The 27,226-nt window shown below is 32.4% G+C and overlaps 2 long non-coding RNA genes across 2 annotated transcripts in view; both read right to left on the reverse strand.

The window, feature by feature from the left end:
- Positions 1-27,226, reverse strand: part of LOC137239394 (uncharacterized) — an 853,500-nt gene that overhangs the window by 361,048 nt on the left and 465,226 nt on the right. The window lies entirely within an intron of this gene.
- Positions 134-26,177, reverse strand: LOC137239393 (uncharacterized). The gene is made up of 3 exons (XR_010949355.1): positions 26,153-26,177; positions 753-1,242; positions 134-698 (listed from the first exon to the last, which is right to left on the reverse strand). It is a non-coding gene; the product is annotated as an uncharacterized lncRNA (long non-coding RNA).

Consider the following 27,226-nt stretch of genomic DNA (forward strand, 5'->3'; position numbering starts at 1 on the left):
GTAATAAGTATTGCTCAGAGGATTCAGCAACAAATAACAAGTGCATGTCCAACAACCTAGTCATACATGATTGAACCTTACAGTCGTGAACAAAGTTTGGTCTCACAGCAAAAGGCATTTACATGCGTCACCCTTTTATTGCATAAAATCAAAAATATTTATTTACTCGTAATCATTAAAATTTATTTCTACATGATACAAGGAAAATATATTGCTATTTAGACTGCTGCGTGGAATATAAACTTATATCAACTGTTGTTTGTAAAACGCCCTATCTCAAAATAGTTTGTAATTCGGCGTTCAGTTGAGTTAGGGTGATATTCCACTTAACAGTCAATTTATAAAGAATTCCTCCATTCACTTCCCATATGATCCTTTAAAAAAAGGTAAACAAATCGATGTCTTATATCTGTAAATACATAGGAGAAGTCTTTACGACCAAAAAGTGCCACCGCACAAAGCTGTCCCTTATAAACGCCCGCTGCTCCAGTATCTCCAGAAGTCGGTCTTATTTCTGGCGTTCCAGCACACATGGCTACCTCTGATAAATACACATATTCTTTGTAAAGAACAGTGCAGGCACCGAATTCTTTTACAGGCAGTTTAGAAGTTTTGAGAATATCACCAAATCCGCCACTATTTGAAGTTACCGCACCCCATCCACTAACATCCAGAACTTCGCCCGGAAGTATGTCATGCTGACAAAGACCTATTGATTTTATTCTATCAGTCGGATAAAAGCAGGAATCTACCTTTAACATAGCGATGTCCATAAATCCAGCATCAAGATTATAGTGATTCTCGTGATAAAATATTTTAAGTACATTTCGTTGTTGTACTCCTTCTGCGTTTAGCCGACATTTATTTTCTTCACCAGCTAGAACGATGAACTTTTTCTCATTTCGGCCCACTATGCAGCGCAAAGCAGTTACCACCGACTCCATATTTACTAACGAGCCAACACAAACATACCTCTCTTGATAAAATATTGCAACCGTGTGTGGGGTGTCCTCCATTGTTATGTTTTTGCCAGTTAAAACGCGAAGTTGCGCATTCGTATGGGTAAAATTGCAACTAAGAACGAGCGACAGGATCGCGAAAAAAATGCCTGAATCCATTTTCCTTTAATAAGACCTTCTGCACTACTTTTTAAGTATGAAGTATGATAAATTTTGTCGGCGCTATTTATACCAAATTTAGTCGTGTGAATAAAAAGTAAGCAAACGCCGTTTCTTCCAGATTCTAGGAATTCGACATGAAAAAACAATTTAAGTTAAAGCTATACAAAGAACATATTTTTTTAATTAGTTGAACAAACACATTTTGATGTTTTTATACTTGCATATTCCCGAGAAATGAAATGAGCTCAGCCTTAATCAAATATTTTGCTTTACTTTTGCCAAAGGAAATTTCCAAATAATTGTATGTTTAAAAATGTATTCGCAGAGTTGAATTGCGCTATTAAGTTGAAGCGTGTACAACAACTTTAGTTTTAATGAGCAAATACAAAAAAAACAATGGGTACACCCAACTAGTTATACTCAGCTGAGCAGGGCTCTCAGAGTATATTAACTTTGTTCGCATAACGGTAATCTGTAACGGCATAAACTAATCGAGATAGATATAGACTTCTATATATCAAAATGGTCTGGACGAAAAAAGATATTCATTTAGCCATGTCCGTCTCTTCGTCCGTCCGTCCGTCCGTCTGTGAACACGATAACTTGAGTAAATTTGAGGTAGCTTGATGAAATTTGGTATGCAAGCTCCTGGGCACTCATCTCAGATCGCTATTTAAAATGGAAGAAATCGGACTATAATCACGCCCACTTTTTCGATATCGAAAAGACGGATAAAGCGCTGAAACTTGGTAGGTGGATTGACCTTATGACGTAGAAAAAAATTAGTAAAGCTTTGGACAATGGGGGTGGCACCGCCCACTTTTCAAAGAAAGTAATTTGAAAGTTTTGCAAGCCGTAATTTGGAAGTCGTTGAAGATATCATGATGAAATTTGGCAAGAGCGTTACTCCTATTCCTATATGTGTGCTAAATAAAAAAAAAAATTTAAGTCAAATTATACAAAAAATTGAACAACTTTACAGTATATAAGTAAATTGTGTCAACATTCAATTCTAGTAATGATATGGTGCAAAAAAAAATAAAAATAAAAGAAAATTTCATAATGTGCGTGGCCCCGCCCTTTTTCATTTAAATTGGCTAGAATACTTTTAATGCAATAAGTCGAATAAAAATTAACAAATCCTTGTGAAATTTGCTAGGGGCATAGATTCTATGACGATTACAGTTTTCTGTAAAAATGGGCGAAATCGGTTGAAGCCACTCCCAGTTTTTATACACAGTCGACCGTCTGTCCTTCCGCTCGGCCCTTAACACGATAACTTGAGCAAAAATTGATATATCTTTACTAAACTTAGTTCATGTACTTATCTGAGCTTACTCTATCTTGATATAAAAAATGGCCGAAATCCGACTATGACCACGCCCACTTTTTCGATATCGAAAATTACGAAAAATTAAAAAAAGATGCCATAATTCTATACCAAATATGAAAAAAAGGATGGAACATTGTAATGGGATTGGTTTATTGACTCAAAATATAACCTTAGAAAAAAGTTTGTAAAATGGGTGTGACAACTTCCATATTAAGTAGAATAAAATGAAAAAGTTCTGCTGGGCGGAATCAAAACGCTTGGAATCTTTGCAGGAATACTGTTCGTGTTATTACATATATAAATAAATTAGCGGTACCTGACAGATGATGTTCTGGGCACCCTGGTACACATTATGGTCGATATCTCGAAAACGCCTTCACATATACAACTAAGGCCCACTCCCTCTTTAAACCCTTATTAATTCCTTTAATTTGTTACCCATATCGCAAAAACACATTCTAGAGTCACCCCTGGTCCACCTTTATGGCGACATCCTGAAATGGCGTATACCTATAGAACTATGGCCCACTCCCTTTTAAAATACTCTTTAATACCTTCCATTTGATACACATGTCATACAAACACATTCCAGGGTTACCCTAAGTTCATTTTCCTACATGGCGATTTTCCCTTATTTTGTCTCCAAAGCTCTCAGCTGAGTATGTAATGTTCGGTTACACCCGAACTTAGCCTTCCTTACTTGTTTTATATGTTTCCAAACTGCTTAGTATGTGCTATTCTCTACCGCCCCAAAACCATAGTTGGGAGTAGTGAACTATTAATTCACAAAATTCAAGGTATTTCTGCATATTCCCGCTAATTGAAATGAGATCAGCCTTGAACAAATATTTTGCTTTACTTTTGCCAAAGAACATTTCCTAATAATTGTTGTTTAAAAATTTATTCGAAGAGTTGAATTGCATCATTAAGTTGAAAAGTGTACAACAACTTTATTTTTAATGAGTAAATACAGAAAAACAATGGGCACACTTAATTAGTTTTATCTGTTTCCAAACTTCTTGGTATGTTCTATTCTCTACCGCCCCAAAACCATAGTTGGGAGTAGTGAGCTATTTATTCACAAAATCTTAGGTATTTCCGCATATTCCCGCTAATTGAAATGATATCAGCCTTAACCAAATATTTTGCTTTATTTTTGCCAAAGAAAATTTCCTAATAATTGTTTGTTTAAAAATGTATTCGCAGAGTTGAATTGCGTCATTAAGTTGAAACGTGTACTACAACTTTATTTTTAATGAGTAATTACAAAAATACAATGGGTACACTTAATTAGTTTTATCTGTTTCAAACTGCTTGGTATGTTCTATTCTCTACTGTCCCAAAACCATAGTTGGGAGTAGTGAGCTATTTATTCACAAAATTCAAGGTATTTCCGCATATTCCCGCTAATTGAAATGAGATCAGCCTTAACCAAATATTTTGCTTTACTTTTGCCAAAGATAATTTCCTAATAATTGTTTGAGAGAGTTGAATTGCGTCATTAAGTTGAAACGTGTACTACAACTTTATTTTTAATGAGCAAATACAAAAATAAAATGGGTACACTAAATTAGTTTTATTTGTTTCCAAAATGCTTAGTATGTTCTATTCTCTACTGCTCCAAACCCATGGTGCGGAGTGGTGAACTATTTATTCAAAAAAGTCAAGGTATTTCCGCATATTCCCGCTAGTTGAAATGAGATCAGCCTTAACCAAATATTTTGCTTTTTTAAGAAAATTTCCTAATAAATGTTTGTTTAAAAATGTATTCGCAGAGCTGAATTGCGTTATTAAATTGAAACGTGTACTACAACTTTATTTTTAATGAGCAAATACGAAAATACAATTGGTACACTTAATTAGTTTTATCTGTTTCCAAAATGCTTAGTATGTTCTATCCTCTACTGGCCCAAAACCATAGTTGGGAGTAGTGTAGTATTTATTCACAAAATTCAAGGTATTTCTGCATACTCCCGCTAACTGAAATGATATCAGCCTTGAACAGATATTTTGCTTTACTTTTGCCAAAGAAAATTTCCTAATAATTATTTGAGAGAGTTGAATTGCATCATTAAGTTGAAACGTGTACTACAACTTTATATTTAATGAGCAAATACAAAAATATAATGGGCACACCTAATTAGTTGTATCTGTCTCCAAACTGCTTAGTATGGTCTATTCTCTACTGCCCCAAACCCATAGTGGGGAGTAGTGAACTATTTATTCAAAAAAGTTAAGGTATTTCCGCATATTTCCGCTAGCTAAAACGAGATCAGCCTTAACCAAATATTTTGCTTTACTTTTGCCAAAGAAAATGTCCTAATAATTGTTTGTTTAAAAATGTATTCGCAGAGTTAAATTGCGTCATTAAGTTGAAACGTGTACTACAACTTTATTTTTAATGAGTTAATACAAAAATACAATTGGTACACTTAATTAGTTTCATCTGTTTTCAAACTGCTTAGTATGTTCTATTCTCTACTGCCCCAAAACAATAGATGGGAGTAGTGAGCTGTTTATTCACAAAATTCAAGGTATTTCCGCATATTCCCGCTAATTGAAATGAGATCAGCCTTAACCAAATATTTTGCTTTACTTTTACCAAAGAAAATTTCCTAATAATTCTTTCTTTAAAAATGTATTCGCAGAGTTGAAATGCGTTATTAAGTTGAAACGTGTACTACAACTTTATTTTTAATGAGTAATTACAAAAATACAATGGGTACACTTAATTAGTTGTATCTGTCTCCAAACTGCTTAGTTTGGTCTATTCTCTACTGCCCCAAACCCATAGTTTGGAGTAGTGAGCTATTTATTCACAAAATTCAAGGTATTTCCGCATATTCCCGCTAATTGAAATGAGATCAGCCTTAACCAAATATTTTGCTTTACTTTTACCAAAGAAAATTTCCTAATAATTCTTTCTTTAAAAATGTATTCGCAGAGTTGAAATGCGTTATTAAGTTGAAACGTGTACTACAACTTTATTTTTAATGAGTAATTACAAAAATACAATGGGTACACTTAATTAGTTGTATCTGTTTCCAAACTGCTTAGTATGTTCTATTCTCTACTTCCCCAAAACCATAGTTGGGAGTAGTGACCTATTTATTCACAAAATTCAAGGTATTTCCGCATATTCCCGCTAATTGAAATGAGATCAGCCTTAACCAAATATTTTGCTTTACTTTTACCAAAGAAAATTTCCTAATAATTCTTTCTTTAAAAATGTATTCGCAGAGTTGAAATGCGTTATTAAGTTGAAAGGTGTACTACAACTTTATTTTTAATGAGTAATTACAAAAATGCAATGGGTACACTTAATTAGTTTTATCTGTTTCCAAACTGCTTAGTATGTTCTATTCTCTACTACCTCATACCCACAGTTGGGAGTAGTGAACTATTTATTCACAAAATTCTAGGTATTTCTGCATATACCCGATAATTGAAATGGGATCAGTCTTGAACAAATATTTTGCTTTACTTTTGCTAAAGAAAATTTCCTAATAATTCTTTCTTTAAAAATGTATTCGCAGAGTTGAAATGCGTTATTAAGTTGAAACGTGTTCTACAACTTTATTTTTAATGAGTAATTACAAAAATACAATGGGTACACTTAATTAGTTGTATCTGTCTCCAAACTGCTTAGTTTGGTCTATTCTCTACTGCCCCAAGCCCATAGTTGGGAGTAGTGAACTATTTATTCACAAAATTCAAGGTATTTCTGCACATTCCCGCTAACTGAAATGAGATCAGCCTTGAACAAATATTTTGCTTTACTTTTGCCAAAGAAAATTTCCTAATAATTGTTTGTTTAAAAATGCATTCGCAGAGCTGAATTGCGTTATGAAGTTTAAACGTGTACTACAACTTTATTTTTAATTAGTAATTACAAAAATACAATGGGTACACTTAATTAGTTGTATCTGTCTCCAAACTGCTTAGTTTGGTCTATTCTCTACTGCCCCAAGCCCATAGTTGGGAGTAGTGAACTATTTATTCACAAAATTCAAGGTATTTCTGCACATTCCCGCTAACTGAAATGAGATCAGCCTTGAACAAATATTTTGCTTTACTTTTGCCAAAGAAAATTTCCTAATAATTGTTTGTTTAAAAATGCATTCGCAGAGCTGAATTGCGTTATGAAGTTTAAACGTGTACTACAACTTTATTTTTAATTAGTAATTACAAAAATACAATGGGTACACTTAATTAGTTTTATCTGTCTCCAAACTGCTTAGTGTGGTGTATTCTCTACTGCCCCAAACCCATAGTTGGGAGTAGTGAACTATTTATTCACAAAATTCAAGGTATTTCTGCACATTCCCGCTAACTGAAATGAGATCAGCCTTGAACAAATATTTTGCTTTACTTTTGCCAAAGAAAATTTCCTAATAATTGTTTGTTTAAAAATGCATTCGCAGAGCTGAATTGCGTTATGAAGTTTAAACGTGTACTACAACTTTATTTTTAATTAGTAATTACAAAAATACAATGGGTACACTTAATTAGTTTTATCTGTCTCCAAACTGCTTAGTGTGGTGTATTCTCTACTGCCCCAAACCCATAGTTGGGAGTAGTGAACTATTTATTCACAAAATTCAAGGTATTTCTGCATATTCCCGCTAACAGAAATGAGATCAGCCTTGAACAAATATTTTGCTTTACTTTTGCCAAAGAAAATTTCCTAATAATTGTTTGTTTAAAAATGCATTCGCAGAGCTGAATTGCGTTATGAAGTTTAAACGTGTACTACAACTTTATTTTTAATTAGTAATTACAAAAATACAATGGGTACACTTAATTAGTTTTATCTGTCTCCAAACTGCTTAGTGTGGTCTATTCTCTACTGCCCCAAACCCATAGTTGGGAGTAGTGAGCTATTTGTTCACAAAATTCAAGGTATTACAGCATATTCCCGCTAACTGAAATGAGATCAGCCTTGAAGAAATATTTTGCTTTACTTTTGCCAAAGAAAATTTCCTAATAATTGTTTCTTTAAATATGTATTCGCAGAGTTGAAATGCGTTATTAAGTTGAAACGTGTGCTACAAGTTTATTTTTAATGAGTAATTACAAAAATACAATGGGTACACTTAATTAGTTTTATCTGTTTCCAAACTGCTAAGTATGTTCTATTCTCTACTGCCCCAAAACCATAGTTGGGAGTAGTGAACTATTTATTTACAAAATTCTAGGTATTTCTGCATATGCCCGATAATTGAAATGGGATCAGCCTTGAACAAATATTTTGCTTTACTTTTGCCAAAGAAAATTTCCTAATAATTGTTTGTTTAAAAATGTATTCACAGAGTTTAATTGCGTTATTAAGATGAAACGTGTACTACAAGTTTATTTTTAATGAGTAATTACAAAAATACAATGGGTACACTTAATTAGTTTTATCTGTTTCCAAACTGCTTAGTATGTTCTAGTGTCTACTGCCCCAAAACCATAGTTGGGAGCAGTGAGCTATTTATTCACAAAATTCAAGGTATTTCCGCATATTCCCGCTAACTGAAATGAGATCAGCCTTAACCAATTATTTTGCTTTACTTTTGCCAAAGAAAATTTCCTAATAATTGTTTGTTTAAAAATGTATTCGCCGAGTTCATTTGCGTTATTAAGTTGAAACGTGTACTGCAACTTTATTTTTGTTGAGCAAATACAAAAAAACAATGGGTACACTTAATTAGTTGTATCTCTCCAAACTGCTTAGTATGTTCTATTCTCTACTTCCCCAAAACCATAGTTGGGAGTAGTGACATATTTATTCACAAAATTCAAGGTATTTCCGCATATTCCCGCTAATTGAAATGAGATCAGCCTTAACCAAATATTTTGCTTTACTTTTACCAAAGAAAATTTCCTAATAATTCTTTCTGTAAAAATGTATTCGCAGAGTTGAAATGCGTTATTAAGTTGAAAGGTGTACTACAACTTTATTTTTAATGAGTAATTACAAAAATACAATGTGTACACTTAATTAGTTTTATCAGTTTCCAAACTGCTTAATATGTTCTATTCTCTACTGCCCCAAAACCATAGTTGGGAGTAGTGAGGTATTTATTCACAAAATTCAAGGTATTTCCGCATATTCCCGCTAAATGAAATGAGATCAGCCTTAACCAAATATTTTGCTTTACTTTTGCCAAAGAAAATTTCCTAGTAATTGTTTGTTTAAAAATGTATTCGCAGAGTTGAATTGCGTTATTAAGTTGAAACGTGTACTACAACTTTATTTTTAATGAGTAATTACAAAAATACAATGGGTACACTTAATTAGTTTTATCTGTTTCCAAACTGCTTAGTATGTTCTATTCTCTACTTCCCCAAAATCATAGTTGGGATTAGTTACCTATTTATTCACAAAATTCAAGGTATTTCCGCATATTCCCGCTAAATGAAATGAGATCAGCCTTAACCAAATATTTTGCTTTACTTTTGCCAAAGAAAATTTCCTAATAATTCTTTGTTTAAAAATGTATTCGCAGAGTTGAATTGCATTATTAAGTTGAAACGTGTACTACAACTTTATTTTTAATGAGTGATTACAAAAATACAATGGGTACACTTAATTAGTTTTATCTGTTTCCAAACTGCTTAGTATGTTCTATTCTCTACTTCCCCAAAACCATAGTTGGGAGTAGTGACCTATTTATTCACAAAATTCAAGGTATTTCCGCATATTCCCGCTAATTGAAATGAGATCAGCCTTAACCAAATATTTTGCTTTACTTTTACCAAAGAAAATTTCCTAATAATTCTTTCTTTAAAAATGTATTCGCAGAGTTGAAATGCGTTAAGTTGAAAGGTGTACTACAACTTTATTTTTAATGAGTAATTACAAAAATGCAATGGGTACACTTAATTAGTTTTATCTGTTTCCAAACTGCTTAGTATGTTCTATTCTCTACTACCTCATACCCACAGTTGGGAGTAGTGAACTATTTATTCACAAAATTCAAGGTATTTCTTCATATTCCCGCTAGTTGAAATAAGATCAGCCTTAGCCAAATATTTTGCTTTACTTTTGCCAAAGAAAATTTCCTAATAATTGTTTGTTTAAAAATGCATTCGCAGAGCGGAATTGCGTTATTAAGTTTAAACGTGTACTACAACTTTATTTTTAATTAGTAATTACAAAAATACAATGGGTACACTTAATTAGTTTTATCTGTCCCCAAACTTCTTAGTGTGGTCTATTCTCTAATGCCCCAAACCCATAGTTGGGAGTAGTGAACTACTTATTCATCACAAAATTTAAGGTATTTCTGCATATTCCCCCTAACTGAAATGAGATCAGCCTTGAACAAATATTTTGCTTTACTTTTGCCAAAGAAAATTTCCTAATAATTGTTTGTTTAAAAATGTATTCGCAGAGTTGAATTGCGTTATTAAGTTGAAACATGTACTACAACTTTATTTTTAATGAGTAATTACAAAAATACAATGTGTACACTTAATTAGTTTTATCAGTTTCCAAACTGCTTAATATGTTCTATTCTCTACGGCCCCAAAACCATAGTTGGGAGTAGTGAGCTATTTATTCACAAAATTCAAGGTATTTCCGCATATTCCCGCTAAATGAAATGAGATCAGCCTTAACCAAATATTTTGCTTTACTTTTGCCAAAGAAAATTTCCTAATAATTGTTTGTTTAAAAATGTATTCGCAGAGTTGAATTGCGTTATTAAGTTGAAACGTGTACTACAACTTTATTTTTAATGAGTAATTACAAAAATACAATGGGTACACTTAATTAGTTTTATCTGTTTCCAAACTGCTTAGTATGTTCTATTCTCTACTTCCCCAAAACCATAGTTGGGAGTAGTGACCTATTTATTCACAAAATTCAAGGTATTTCCCGCTAATTGAAATGAGATCAGCCTTAACCAAATATTTTGCTTTACTTTTACCAAAGAAAATTTCCTAATAATTCTTTCTTTAAAAATTTATTCGCAGAGTTGAAATGCGTTATTAAGTTGAAAGGTGTACTATAACTTTATTTTTAATGAGTAATTACAAAAATGCAATGGGTACACTTAATTAGTTTTATCTGTTTCCAAACTGCTTAGTATGTTCTATTCTCTACTACCTCATACCCACAGTTGGGAGTAGTGAACTATTTATTCACAAAATTCTAGGTATTTCTGCATATACCCGATAATTGAAATGAGATCAGCCTTGAACAAATATTTTGCTTTACTTTTGCCAAAGAAAATTTCCTAATAATTGTTTGTTTAAAAATGCATTCGCAGAGCTGAATTGCGTTATGAAGTTTAAACGTGTACTACAACTTTATTTTTAATTAGTAATTACAAAAATACAATGGGTACACTTAATTAGTTTTATTTGTCTCCAAACTGCTTAGTGTGGTGTATTCTCTACTGCCCCAAACCCATAGTTGGGAGTAGTGAACTATTTATTCACAAAATTCAAGGTATTTCTGCATATTCCCGCTAACAGAAATGAGATCAGCCTTGAACAAATATTTTGCTTTACTTTTGCCAAAGAAAATTTCCTAATAATTGTTTGTTTAAAAATGCATTCGCAGAGCTGAATTGCGTTATGAAGTTTAAACGTGTACTACAACTTTATTTTTAATTAGTAATTACAAAAATACAATGGGTACACTTAATTAGTTTTATCTGTCTCCAAACTGCTTAGTGTGGTGTATTCTCTACTGCCCCAAACCCATAGTTGGGAGTAGTGAACTATTTATTCACAAAATTCAAGGTATTTCTGCATATTCCCGCTAACAGAAATGAGATCAGCCTTGAACAAATATTTTGCTTTACTTTTGCCAAAGAAAATTTCCTAATAATTGTTTGTTTAAAAATGCATTCGCAGAGCTGAATTGCGTTATGAAGTTTAAACGTGTATAACAACTTTATTTTTAATTAGTAATTACAAAAATACAATGGGTACACTTAATTAGTTTTATCTGTCTCCAAACTGCTTAGTGTGGTCTATTCTCTACTGCCCCAAACCCATAGTTGGGAGTAGTGAACTATTTATTCACAAAATTCAAGGTATTTCTGCATATTCCCGCTAACAGAAATGAGATCAGCCTTGAACAAATATTTTGCTTTACTTTTGCCAAAGAAAATTTCCTAATAATTGTTTGTTTAAAAATGCATTCGCAGAGCCGAATTGCGTTATGAAGTTTAAACGTGTACTACAACTTTATTTTCAATTAGTAATTACAAAAATACAATGGGTACACTTAATTAGTTTTATCTGTTTCCAAACTGCTTAGTATGTTCTAGTGTCTACTGCCCCAAAACCATAGTTGGGAGCAGTGAGCTATTTATTCACAAAATTCAAGGTATTTCCGCATATTCCCGCTAACTGAAATGAGGTCAGCCTTAACCAATTATTTTGCTTTACTTTTGCCAAAGAAAATTTCCTAATAATTATTTGTTTAAAAATGTATTCGCAGAGTTGAATTGCGTTATTAAGTTGAAACGTGTACTGCAACTTTATTTTTATTGAGTAAATACAAAAAAATATTAAAAAAAAATTTTTAAGTTAAACGGTTTTATTAAAAACAATACTTACATGAAGTAATAATAATACGAAAAGCTAGAAAATAATTAGGTAGGTCCTAGGTACTATCCATCACACTCCATATCAATCTATGGCGTTGATCAGACAATTAAATAAAAGCGTTGGACGCGTCAAAACCGTTTAACTTAAAAAATTTTTTTTAATTATTTTATTTTCAAGTTTTTATTCTTTATTTAATTGCCTATTATTTCTCATTCTATTTAGTTCATTTTGTGACTCATTATTACAAGGACTCTTTCCTGACAATTTGTTACAACCTAAGTCCTCAATACATAATCCTTGCAAAGACTTTACTCGACTCTGCGCCACGTATGCTTGTCCCTCCTCCAACTCCAAAATATTTTGATGTCACTTCTACCGGACTGTATGCAATATTTGTTCCAAATATGAGCCAAATCGGGCATCATAGGTCGCTTTCTATTCATGTATCTATGTATTATGTGTTCCAAATATGGGCAAAATCGGACCACAAATATGATTTTTGTGAATATCTCGATCCTTCCGCCACCTAGCGGCGATTTTTTTTTTGATAGGTCGCTTTCAATTCTTGTATGTATTAAGTGTTCCAAATATGAGCCAAATCGGGCCACAAATACGATTTTTGCGAATATCTCTATCCATGCGCCACCTAGCGGCGATTTTCTTTCACAGGTCAATTTCTATTCTTGTATGTATTAAGTGTTCCAAATATGAGCCAAATCGGTCCACAAATACGATTTTTGCGAATATCTCGATCCATGCGCCACCTAGCGGCGATTTTTTTCTTATTATTGCATTGTCATCGGGTTCTGAACTATATTCCAAGTTTCATGCTTGTAGCTTATCGGGAAGTTACTTAAATTTCAATTACAAGATTCGTTCACAACGGCCGTGCAGCCGTGCATGCGGCCATGCGGCCTGTCAACTCAAGCTAAATAAAACCGTTTAAAAACAATGGGTACACCTAATTAGTTGTATCTATCTCCAAACTGCTTAGTATGGTCTATTCTCTACTGCCCCAAACCCATAGTTGGGAGTAGTGAACTATTTATTCACAAAATTCAAGGTATTTCTTCATATTCCCGCTAATTGAAATAAGATCAGCCTTAACCAAATATTTTGCTTTACTTTTGCCAAAGAAAATTTCCTAATAATTGTTTGTTTAAAAATGCATTCGCAGAGCGGAATTGCGTTATTAAGTTTAAACGTGTACTACAACTTTATTTTTAATTAGTAATTACAAAAATACAATGGGTACACTTAATTAGTTTTATCTGTCTCCAAACTGCTTAGTGTGGTCTATTCTCTAATGCCCCAAACCCATAGTTGGGAGTAGTGAACTACTTATTCATCACAAAATTTAAGGTATTTCTGCATATTCCCCCTAACTGAAATGAGATCAGCCTTGAATAAAATATTTTGCTTTACTTTTGCCAAAGAAAATTTCTTAATAATTGTTTGTTTAAAAATGTATTCGCAGAGTTGAATTGCGTTATTAAGTTGAAACATGTACTACAACTTTATTTTTAATGAGTAATTACAAAAATACAATGTGTACACTTAATTAGTTTTATCAGTTTCCAAACTGCTTAATATGTTCTATTCTCTACTGCCCCAAAACCATAGTTGGGAGTAGTGAGCTATTTATTCACAAAATTCAAGGTATTTCCGCATATTCCCGCTAAATGAAATGAGATCAGCCTTAACCAAATATTTTGCTTTACTTTTGCCAAAGAAAATTTCCTAATAATTGTTTGTTTAAAAATGTATTCGCAGAGTTGAATTGCGTTATTAAGTTGAAACGTGTACTACAACTTTATTTTTAATGAGTAATTACAAAAATACAATGGGTACACTTAATTAGTTTTATCTGTTTCCAAACTGCTTAGTATGTTCTATTCTCTACTTCCCCAAAACCATAGTTGGGAGTAGTGACCTATTTATTCACAAAATTCAAGGTATTTCCGCATATTCCCGCTAATTGAAATGAGATCAGCCTTAACCAAATATTTTGCTTTACTTTTGCCAAAGAAAATTTCCTAATAATTCTTTGTTTAAAAATGTATTCGCAGAGTTGAATTGCATTATTAAGTTGAAACGTGTACTACAACTTTATTTTTAATGAGTGATTACAAAAATACAATGGGTACACTTAATTAGTTTTATCTGTTTCCAAACTGCTTAGTATGTTCTATTCTCTACTGCCCCAAAACCATAGATGGGAGTAGTGAGCTGTTTATTCACAAAATTCAAGGTATTTCCGCATATTCCCGCTAATTGAAATGAGATCAGCCTTAACCAAATATTTTGCTTTACTTTTGCCAAAGAAAATTTCCTAATAATTGTTTGTTTAAAAATGTATTCGCCGAGTTCATTTGCGTTATTAAGTTGAAACGTGTACTGCAACTTTATTTTTGTTGAGCAAATACAAAAAAACAATGGGTACACTTAATTAGTTGTATCTCTCCAAACTGCTTAGTATGGTCTATTCTCTACTGCCCCAAACCCATAGTTGGGAGTAGTGAACTATTTATTCACAAAATTCAAGGTATTTCTGCATATACCCGCTAATTGAAATGAGATCAGCCTTAACCAAATATTTTGCTTTACTTTTGCCAAAGAAAATTTCCTAATAATTCTTTGTTTAAAAATGTATTCGCAGAGTTGAATTGCGTTATTAAGTTGAAACGTGTACTACAACTTTATTTTTAATGAGTGATTACAAAAATACAATGGGTACACTTAATTAGTTTTATCTGTTTCCAAACTGCTTAGTATGTTCTATTCTCTCTACTGCCCCAAAACCATAGATGGGAGTAGTGAGCTGTTTATTCACAAAATTCAAGGTATTTCCGCATATTCCCGCTAATTGAAATGAGATCAGCCTTAACCAAATATTTTGCTTTACTTTTGCCAAAGAAAATTTCCTAATAATTGTTTGTTTAAAAATGTATTCGCCGAGTTCATTTGCGTTATTAAGTTGAAACGTGTACTGCAACTTTATTTTTGTTGAGCAAATACAAAAAAACAATGGGTACACTTAATTAGTTGTATCTCTCCAAACTGCTTAGTATGGTCTATTCTCTACTGCCCCAAACCCATAGTTGGGAGTAGTGAACTATTTATTCACAAAATTCAAGGTATTTCTGCATATACCCGCTAATTGAAATGAGATCAGCCTTAACCAAATATTTTTCTTTACTTTTAACAAAGAAAATTTCCTAATAATTCTTTGTTTAAAAATGTATTCGCAGAGTTGAATTGCGTTATTAAGTTGAAACGTGTACTACAACTTTATTTTTAATGAGTGATTACAAAAATACAATGGGTACACTTAATTAGTTGTATCTGTCTCCAAACTGCTTAGTATGTTCTATTCGCTACTGCCCCAAACCCATAGTTGGGAGTAGTGAACTATTTATTCACGAAATTCAAGGTATTTCTGCATATTCCCGCTAACTGAAATGAAATCAGCCTTGAACCAATATTTTGCTTTACTTTTGCCAAAGAAAATTTCCTAATAATTGTTTGTTTAAAAATGTATTCGCAGAGTTGAATTGCGTTATTAAGTTGAAACGTGTACTGAAACTTTATTTTTAATAAGTAAATACAAAAAATTATTAAAAAAAATTTTTTAAGTTAAACGGTTTTATTGAAAACAATACTTACATGAAGTAATAATAATACGAAAAGCTAGAAAATAATTAGGTAGGTCCTAGGTACTATCCATCACACTCCTTATCAATCTATGGCGTTGATCAGACAATTAAATAAAAGCGTTGGACGCGTCAAAACCGTTTAACTTAAAAAATTTTTTTTAATTATTTTATTTTCAAGTTTTTATTCTTTATTTAATTGCCTATTATTTCTCATTCTATTTAGTTCATTTAGTGACTCATTATTACAAGGACTCTTTCCTGACAATTTGTTACAACCAAGTCCTCAATACATAATCCTTGCAAAGACTTTACTCGACTCTGCGCCACGTATGCTTGTCCCTCCTCCAACTCCAAAATATTTTGATGTCACTTATACCGGACTGTATGCAATATTTGTTCCAAATATGAGCCAAATCGGGCATCATAGGTCGCTTTCTATTCATGTATCTATGTATTATGTGTTCCAAATATGGGCAAAATCGGACCACAAATATGATTTTTGTGAATATCTCGATCCTTCCGCCACCTAGCGGCGATTTTTTTTGATAGGTCGCTTTCAATTCTTGTATGTATTAAGTGTTCCAAATGTGAGCCAAATCGGGCCACAAATACGATTTTTGCGAATATCTCTATCCATGCGCCACCTAGCGGCGATTTTCTTTCACAGGTCGATTTCTATTCTTGTATGTATATGTATTATGTGCCACCTAGCGGCGATTTTTTTCTTATTATTGCATTGTCATCGGGTTCTGAACTATATTCCAAGTTTCATGCTTGTAGCTTATCGGGAAGTTACTTAAATTTCAATTACAAGATTCGTTCACAACGGCCGTGCAGCCGTGCATGCGGCCATGCGGCTTGTCAACTCAAGCTAAATAAAACCGTTTGAAAACAATGGGTACACCTAATTAGTTGTATCTATCTCCAAACTGCTTAGTATGGTCTATTCTCTACTGCCCCAAACCCATAGTTGGGAGTAGTGAACTATTTATTCACAAAATTCAAGGTATTTCTTCATATTCCCGCTAATTGAAATAAGATCAGCCTTAACCAAATATTTTGCTTTACTTTTGCCAAAGAAAATTTCCTAATAATTGTTTGTTTAAAAATGCATTCGCAGAGCGGAATTGCGTTATTAAGTTTAAACGTGTACTACAACTTTATTTTTAATTAGTAATTACAAAAATACAATGGGTACACTTAATTAGTTTTATCTGTCTCCAAACTGCTTAGTGTGGTCTATTCTCTAATGTCCCAAACCCATAGTTGGGAGTAGTGAACTACTTATTCATCACAAAATTTAAGGTATTTCTGCATATTCCCCCTAACTGAAATGAGATCAGCCTTGAACAAATATTTTGCTTTACTTTTGCCAAAGAAAATTTCCTAATAATTGTTTGTTTAAAAATGTATTCGCAGAGTTGAATTGCGTTATTAAGTTGAAACATGTACTACAACTTTATTTTTAATGAGTAATTACAAAAATACAATGTGTACACTTAATTAGTTTTATCAGTTTCCAAACTGCTTAATATGTTCTATTCTCTACCGCCCCAAAACCATAGTTGGGAGTAGTGAGCTATTTATTCACAAAATTCAAGGTATTTCCGCATATTCCCGCTAAATGAAATGAGATCAGCCTTAACCAAATATTTTGCTTTACTTTTGCCAAAGAAAATTTCCTAATAACTCTTTGTTTAAAAATGTATTCGCAGAGTTGAATTGCGTTATTAAGTTGAAACGTGTACTACAACTTTATTTTTAATGAGTAATTACAAAAATACAATGGGTACACTTAATTAGTTTTATCTATTTCCAAACTGCTTAGTATGCCCTATTCTCTACTACCCCAAGACCATAGTTGGGAGTAGTGAGCTATTTACTCACAAAATTCAAGGTATTTCCGCATATTCCCGCTAATTGAAAAGAGATCAGCCTTAACCAAATATTTTGCTTTACTTTTGCCAAAGAAAATTTCCCAATAATTGTTTGTTTAAAAATTTATTCGCAGAGTTGAATTGCGTCATTAAGTTGAAGCGTGTACTACAACTTTATTTTTAATGAGTAAATACAAAAATACAATGGGTACACTTAATTAGTTTTATCTATTTCCAAACTGCTTAGTATGCCCTATTCTCTACTGCCCCAAGACCATAGTTGGGAGTAGTGAGCTATTTATTCACAAAATTAAAGGTATTTCCGCATATTCCCGCTAATTGAAATGAGATCAGCCTTAACCAAATATTTTGCTTTACTTTTGCCAAAGAAAATTTCCTAATAATTGTTTGTTTAAAAATGTATTCGCAGAGTTGAATTGCGTTATTAAGTTGAAACGTGTACTACTACTTTATTTTTAATGAGCAACTACAAAAATACAATGGGTACACTTAATTAGTTTTATCTGTTTCCAAACTGCTTAGTATGTTCCATTCTTTACTGCCCAAAACCCATATTTGGGAGTAGTGAACTATTTATTCACAAAATTCAAGGTATTTCCGCATATTCCCGCTAATTGAAATGAGATCAGCCTTAACCAAATATTTTGCTTTACTTTTGCCAAAGAAAATTTCCTAATAATTTTTTGTTTAAAAATGTATTCGCAGAGTTGAATTGCATTATTAAGTTGAAACGTGTACTACAACTTTATTTTTAATGAGTGATTACAAAAATACAATGGGTACACTTAATTAGTTTTATCTGTTTCCAAACTGCTTAGTATGTTCTATTCTCTACTGCCCCAAAACCATAGATGGGAGTAGTGAGCTGTTTATTCACAAAATTCAAGGTATTTCCGCATATTCCCGCTAATTGAAATGAGATCAGCCTTAACCAAATATTTTGCTTTACTTTTGCCAAAGAAAATTTCCTAATAAATGTTTGTTTAAAAATGTATTCGCCGAGTTCATTTGCGTTATTAAGTTGAAACGTGTACTGCAACTTTATTTTTGTTGAGCAAATACAAAAAAACAATGGGTACACTTAATTAGTTGTATCTCTCCAAACTGCTTAGCATGGTCTATTCTCTACTGCCCCAAACCCATAGTTGGGAGTAGTGAACTATTTATTCACAAAATTCAAGGTATTTCTGCATATACCCGCTAATTGAAATGAGATCAGCCTTAACCAAATATTTTGCTTTACTTTTGCCAAAGAAAATTTCCTAATAATTCTTTGTTTAAAAATGTATTCGCAGAGTTGAATTGCGTTATTAAGTTGAAACGTGTACTACAACTTTATTTTTAATGAGTGATTACAAAAATACAATGGGTACACTTAATTAGTTTTATCTGTTTCCAAACTGCTTAGTATGTTCTATTCTCTACTGCCCCAAAACCATAGATGGGAGTAGTGAGCTATTTATTCACAAAATTCAAGGTATTTCCGCATATTCCCGCTAATTGAAATGAGATCAGCATTAACCAAATATTTTGCTTTACTTTTGCCAAAGAAAATTTCCCAATAATTGTTTGTTTAAAAATTTATTCGAGATATTGAATTGCGTCATTAAGTTGAAGCGTGTACTACAACTTTATTTTTAATGAGTGATTACAAAAATACAATGGGTACACTTAATTAGTTGTATCTGTCTCCAAACTGCTTAGTATGTTCTATTCGCTACTGCCCCAAACCCATAGTTGGGAGTAGTGAATTATTTATTCACGAAATTCAAGGTATTTCTGCATATTCCCGCTAACTGAAATGAAATCAGCCTTGAACCAATATTTTGCTTTACTTTTGCCAAAGAAAATTTCCTAATAATTGTTTGTTTAAAAATGTATTCGCAGAGTTGAATTGCGTTATTAAGTTGAAACGTGTACTGCAACTTTATTTTTATTGAGCAAATACAAAAAAACAATGGGTACACTTAATTAGTTGTATCTGTCTCCAAACTGCTTAGTATGGTCTATTCTCTACTGCCCCAAACCCATAGTTGGGAGTAGTGAACTATTTATTCACAAAATTCAAGGTATTTCTGCATATTCCCGCTAACTGAAATGAGATCAGCCTTGAACAAATATTTTGCTTTACTTTTGCCAAAGAAAATTTCCTAATAATTGTTTGTTTAAAAATATATTCCCCGAGTTCATTTGCGTTATTAAGTTGAAACGTGTACTTCAACTTTATTTTTATTGAGTAAATACAAAAAAAAACAATGGGTACACTTAATTAGTTTTATCTGTTTTCAAACCGCTTAGTATGTTCTATTCTCTACTGCCCCAAACCCATAGTTGGGAGTAGTGAACTATTTATTCACAAAATTCAAGGTATTTCTGCATATTCCCGCTAAATGTAATGAGATCAGCCTTAACCAAATATGTTGCTTTACTTTTGCCAAAGAAAATTTCCTAATAATTGTTTGTTTAAAAATGTATTCGCAGAGTTGAATTGCGTTATTAAGTTGAAACGTGTACTGCAACTTTATCTTTGTTGAGTAAATACAAAAAAACAATGGGTACACTTAATTAGTTGTATCTCTCTCCAAACTGCTTAGTATGGTCTATTCTCTACTGCCCCAAACCCATAGTTGGGAGTAGTGAACTATTTATTCACAAAGTTCAAGGTATTTCTGCATATACCCGCTAATTGAAATGAGATCAGCCTTAACCAAATATTTTGCTTTACTTTTGCCAAAGAAAATTTCCTAATAATTGTTTGTTTAAAAATATATTCGCCGAGTTCAATTGCGTTATTAAGTTGAAACGTGTACTGCAACTTTATTTTTATTGAGTAAACACAAAAAAAAACAATGGGTACACTTAATTAGTTGTATCTGTCTCCAAACTACTTATTATGTCCTATTCTCTACTGCCCCAAAACCATAGTTGGGAGTAGTGAGCTATTTATTCACAAAATTCAAGGTATTTCCGCATATTCCCGCTAATTGAAATGAGATCAGCCTTAACCAAATATTTTGCTTTAGTTTTGCCAAAGAAAATTTCCCAATAATTGTTTGTTTAAAAATGTATTCGCAGAGTTGAATTGCGTTATTAAGTTGAAGCGTGTACTACAACTTTATTTTTAATGAGTAAATACAAAAATACAATGGGTACACTTAATTAGTTTTATCTATTTCCAAACTGCTTAGTATGCCCTATTCTCTACTGCCCCAAAACCATAGTTGGGAGTAGTGAGCTATTTATTCACAAAATTCAAGGTATTTCCGCATATTCCCGCTAATTGAAATGAGATCAGCCTTAACCAAATATTTTGCTTTAGTTTTGCCAAAGAAAATTTCCCAATAATTGTTTGTTTAAAAATGTATTCGCAGAGTTGAATTGCGTTATTAAGTTGAAGCGTGTACTACAACTTTATTTTTAATGAGTAAATACAAAAATACAATGGGTACACTTAATTAGTTTTATCTATTTCCAAACTGCTTAGTATGTTCTATTCTCTACTGCCACAAACCCGTAGTTGGGAGTAGTGAACTATTTATTCACAAAATTCAAGGTATTTCTGCATATTCCCGCTAACTGAAATGAGATCAGCCTTGAACAAATATTTTGCTTTACTTTTGCCAAAGAAAATTTCCTAATAATTGTTTGTTTAAAAATGTATTCGCAGAGTTGAATTGTGTTATTAAGTTGAAACGTGTACTACTACTTTATTTTTAATGAGGAACTACAAAAATACAATGGGTACACTTAATTAGTTTTATCTGTTTCCAAACTGCTTAGTATGTTCTATTCTCTACTTCCCCAAAACCATAGTTGGGAGTAGGGAGCTATTTATTCACAAAATTCAAGGTATTTCCGCATATTCCCGCTAATTGAAATGAGATCAGCCTTAATCAAATATTTTGCTTTACTTTTGCCAAAGAAAATTTCCTAAAAATTGTTTGTTTAAAAATGTATACGCAGAATTGAATTGCGTTATTAAGTTGAAACGTGTACTACAACTTTATTTTCAATGAGTAATTACAAAAATACAATGGGTACACCTAATTAGTTTTATCTGTTTTCAAACTGCTTAGTATGTTCTATTCTCTACTGCCACAAACCCGTAGTTGGGAGTAGTGAACTATTTATTCACAAAATTCAAGGTATTTCTGCATATTCCCGCTAACTGAAATGAGATCAGCCTTGAACAAATATTTTGCTTTACTTTTGCCAAAGAAAATTTCCTAATAATTGTTTGTTTAAAAATGTATTCGCAGAGTTGAATTGCGTTATTAAGTTGAAACGTGTACTGCAACTTTATCTTTGTTGAGTAAATACAAAAAAACAATGGGTACACTTAATTAGTTGTATCTCTCTCCAAACTGCTTAGTATGGTCTATTCTCTACTGCCCCAAACCCATAGTTGGGAGTAGTGAACTATTTATTCACAAAGTTCAAGGTATTTCTGCATATACCCGCTAATTGAAATGAGATCAGCCTTAACCAAATATTTTGCTTTACTTTTGCCAAAGAAAATTTCCTAATAATTGTTTGTTTAAAAATATATTCGCCGAGTTCAATTGCGTTATTAAGTTGAAACGTGTACTGCAACTTTATTTTTATTGAGTAAACACAAAAAAAAACAATGGGTACACTTAATTAGTTGTATCTGTCTCCAAACTACTTATTATGTCCTATTCTCTACTGCCCCAAAACCATAGTTGGGAGTAGTGAGCTATTTATTCACAAAATTCAAGGTATTTCCGCATATTCCCGCTAATTGAAATGAGATCAGCCTTAACCAAATATTTTGCTTTAGTTTTGCCAAAGAAAATTTCCCAATAATTGTTTGTTTAAAAATGTATTCGCAGAGTTGAATTGCGTTATTAAGTTGAAGCGTGTACTACAACTTTATTTTTAATGAGTAAATACAAAAATACAATGGGTACACTTAATTAGTTTTATCTATTTCCAAACTGCTTAGTATGCCCTATTCTCTACTGCCCCAAAACCATAGTTGGGAGTAGTGAGCTATTTATTCACAAAATTCAAGGTATTTCCGCATATTCCCGCTAATTGAAATGAGATCAGCCTTAACCAAATATTTTGCTTTACTTTCGCCAAAGAAAATTTCCTAATAATTGTTTGTTTAAAAATGTATTCGCAGAGTTGAATTGTGTTATTAAGTTGAAACGTGTACTACTACTTTATTTTTAATGAGGAACTACAAAAATACAATGGGTACACTTAATTAGTTTTATCTGTTTCCAAACTGCTTAGTATGTTCTATTCTCTACTTCCCCAAAACCATAGTTGGGAGTAGGGAGCTATTTATTCACAAAATTCAAGGTATTTCCGCATATTCCCGCTAATTGAAATGAGATCAGCCTTAATCAAATATTTTGCTTTACTTTTGCCAAAGAAAATTTCCTAAAAATTGTTTGTTTAAAAATGTATACGCAGAATTGAATTGCGTTATTAAGTTGAAACGTGTACTACAACTTTATTTTCAATGAGTAATTACAAAAATACAATGGGTACACCTAATTAGTTTTATCTGTTTTCAAACTGCTTAGTATGTTCTATTCTCTACTTCCCCAAAACCATAGTTGGCAGTAGGGAGCTATTTATTCACGCAATTCAAGGTATTTCCGCATATTCCCGCTAATTGAAATGAGATCAGCCTTAATCAAATATTTTGCTTTACTTTTGCCAAAGAAAATTTCCTAATAATTGTTTGTTTAAAAATGTATTCGCAGAGTTGAATTGCGTCTTTAAGTTGAAGCGTGTAGTACAACTTTATTTTTAATGAGTAAATACAAAAATACAATGGGTACACTTAATTAGTTTTATCTATTTCCAACCTGCTGAGTATGCCCTATTCTCTACTGGCCCAAAACCATAGTTGGGAGTAGTGAGCTATTTACTCACAAAATTCAAGGTATTTCCGCATATTCCCGCTAATTGAAATGAGATCAGCCTTAACCAAATATTTTGCTTTACTTTTGCCAAAGAAAATTTCCTAATAATTGTTTGTTTAAAAATGTATTCGCAGAGTTGAATTGCGTCTTTAAGTTGAAGCGTGTAGTACAACTTTATTTTTAATGAGTAAATACAAAAATACAATGGGTACACTTAATTAGTTTTATCTATTTCCAACATGCTGAGTATGCCCTATTCTTTACTGGCCCAAACCCATAGTTGGGAGTAGTGAACTATTTATTCACAAAAGCCAAAGTATTTCCGCATATTCCCGCTAATTGAAATGAGATCAGCCTTAATCAAATATTTTGCTTGTCTTTTGCCAAAGAAAATTTCCTAATAATTGTTTGTTTAAAAATGTATTCGCAGAGTTGAATTGCGTCATTAAGTTGAAGCGTGTACTACAACTTTATTTTTAATGAGTAAATACAAAAATACAATGTGTACACTTAATTAGTTTTATCTGTTTCCAAACTGCTTAGTATGTTCTATTCTCTACTGCCCCAAAACCATAGTTGGGAGTAGTGAGCTATTTATTCACAAAATTCAAGGTAAATGTAATGAGATCAGCCTTAACCAAATATGTTGCTTTACTTTTGCCAAAGAAAATTTCCTAATAACTCTTTGTTTAAAAATGTATTCGCAGAGTTGAATTGCGTTATTAAGTTGAAACGTGTACTACACCTTTATTTTTAATGAGTAATTACAAAAATACAATGGGTACACTTAATTAGTTTTATCTGTTTTCAAACTGCTTAGTATGTTCTATTCTCTACTTCCCCAAAACCATAGTTGGGAGTAGGGAGCTATTTATTCACAAAATTCAAGGTATTTCCGCATATTCCCGCTAATTGAAATGAGATCAGCCTTGAACAAATATTTTGCTTTACTTTTGCCAAAGAAAATTTCCTAATAATTGTTTGTTTAAAAATGTATTCGCAGAGTTGAATTGCGTTATTAAGTTGAAACGTGTACTGCAACTTTATCTTTGTTGAGCAAATACAAAAAAACAATGGGTACACTTAATTAGTTGTATCTCTGTCCAAACTGCTTAGTATGGCCTATTCTCTACTGCCCCAAACCCATAGTTGGGAGTAGTGAACTATTTATTCACAAAATTCAAGGTATTTCTGAATATACCCGCTAATTGAAATGAGATCAGCCTTAACCAAATATTTTGCTTTACTTTTGCCAAAGAAAATTTCCTAATAATTGTTTGTTTAAAAATATATTCGCCGAGTTCAATTGCGTTATTAAGTTGAAACGTGTACTGCAACTTTATTTTTATTGAGTAAATACAAAAAAAACAATGGGTACACTTAATTAGTTGCATCTGTCTCCAAACTGCTTATTATGTCCTATTCTCTACTGCCCCAAAACCATAGTTGGGAGTAGTGAGCTATTTATTCACAAAATTCAAGGTATTTCCGCATATTCCCGCTAATTGAAATGAGATCAGCCTTAACCAAATATTTTGCTTGTCTTTTGCCAAAGAAAATTTCCTAATAATTGTTTGTTTAAAAATGTATTCGCAGAGTTGAATTGCGTCATTAAGTTGAAGCGTGTACTACAACTTTATTTTTAATGAGTAAATACAAAAATACAATGGGTACACTTAATTAGTTTTATCTATTTCCAAACTGCTTAGTATGCCCTATTCTCTACTGCCCCAAAACCATAGTTGGGAGTAGTGAGCTATTTATTCACAAAATTCAAGGTATTTCCGCATATTCCCGCTAATTGAAATGAGATCAGCCTTAACCAAATATTTTGCTTTACTTTTGCCAAAGAAAATTTCCTAATAATTGTTTGTTTAAAAATGTATTCGCAGAGTTGAATTGTGTTATTAAGTTGAAACGTGTACTACTACTTTATTTTTAATGAGGAACTACAAAAATACAATGGGTACACTTAATTAGTTTTATCTGTTTCCAAACTGCTTAGTATGTTCTATTCTCTACTTCCCCAAAACCATAGTTGGGAGTAGGGAGCTATTTATTCACAAAATTCAAGGTATTTCCGCATATTCCCGCTAATTGAAATGAGATCAGCCTTAATCAAATATTTTGCTTTACTTTTGCCAAAGAAAATTTCCTAAAAATTGTTTGTTTAAAAATGTATACGCAGAATTGAATTGCGTTATTAAGTTGAAACGTGTACTACAACTTTATTTTCAATGAGTAATTACAAAAATACAATGGGTACTGTTTTGCGGGGCAGTGTGGTCCCGGGGAAGTCGGGCGTGTGCGTCGCAAATAAAAAGAAAGCAAAGCAAAGAATTAGGGCGAGTAATAACAAATGTATTCACGTTATAAACAATATAAATTCTCAGCTTTATTTATTATCAAAAGGGGGATTGCTTCACAAACTAATTCGAATTCAATGTTATTAAAATTGTTAATTACACATTCGTGCACGGCAAATGTTAGTAATATGACGACCGCAAATTGTTGGATAAATTATAATTCAAAAATAGAAATATTGGTGGCTGATTGCCAGACAATTGCCAAGTGCAAATTCTAATGTTAAAATCGCAATTATTAAGAAGAATCACAATAGCAAAATGCGATTATAGCGTAAATTATATGCACAACCTACGAAAGGATACGTAATATGATAACTCACCTGTGAGATAGCTGCTGGCTCGTTGACGTTCCAAAATAGAAAGAAAGTTTAAAAAACGAAAAAGGTCCGCACCACCTGCCGATAGCTAACTTTCGACGAGTTTTCCCCTTTAAAGTTAGCGCTCGGCAGGGGTGGGCCGTTACCGGTAAATACTAAAATTGCCAAAAGTGTACATTAGGGTGGTAGCGAATATTTAGGCTGGTGGCCTAAACAGGTACACCTAATTAGTTTTATCTGTTTTCAAACTGCTTAGTATGTTCTATTCTCTACTTCCCCAAAACCATAGTTGGCAGTAGGGAGCTATTTATTCACGCAATTCAAGGTATTTCCGCATATTCCCGCTAATTGAAATGAGATCAGCCTTACACAAATATTTTGCTTTACTTTTGCCAAAGAAAATTTCCTAATAATTGTTTGTTTAAAAATGTATTCGCAGAGTTGAATTGCGTCTTTAAGTTGAAGCGTGTAGTACAACTTTATTTTTAATGAGTAAATACAAAAATACAATGGGTACACTTAATTAGTTTTATCTATTTCCAACCTGCTGAGTATGCCCTATTCTCTACTGGCCCAAAACCATAGTTGGGAGTAGTGAGCTATTTACTCAGAAAATTCAAGGTATTTCCGCATATTCCCGCTAATTGAAATGAGATCAGCCTTAACCAAATATTTTGCTTTACTTTTGTCAAAGAAAATTTCCTAATAATTGTTTGTTTAAAAATGTATTCGCAGAGTTGAATTGCGTCTTTAAGTTGAAGCGTGTAGTACAACTTTATTTTTAATGAGTAAATACAAAAATACAATGGGTACACTTAATTAGTTTTATCTATTTCCAAACTGCTTAGTATGTTCTATTCTCTACTGCCCCAAAACCATAGTTGGGAGTAGTGAGCTATTTATTCACAAAATTCAAGGTATTTCCGCATATTCCCGCTAATTGAAATGAGATCAGCCTTAATCAAACATTTTGCTTTACTTTTGCCAAAGAAAATTTCCTAATAATTGTTTGTTTAAAAATGTATTCGCAGAGTTGAATTGCGTCTTTAAGTTGAAGCGTGTAGTACAACTTTATTT

Source organism: Eurosta solidaginis, chromosome 2, assembly GCF_040869045.1.
Source record: "Eurosta solidaginis isolate ZX-2024a chromosome 2, ASM4086904v1, whole genome shotgun sequence".
Classification (NCBI taxonomy): Eukaryota; Metazoa; Arthropoda; class Insecta; order Diptera; family Tephritidae; genus Eurosta; species Eurosta solidaginis.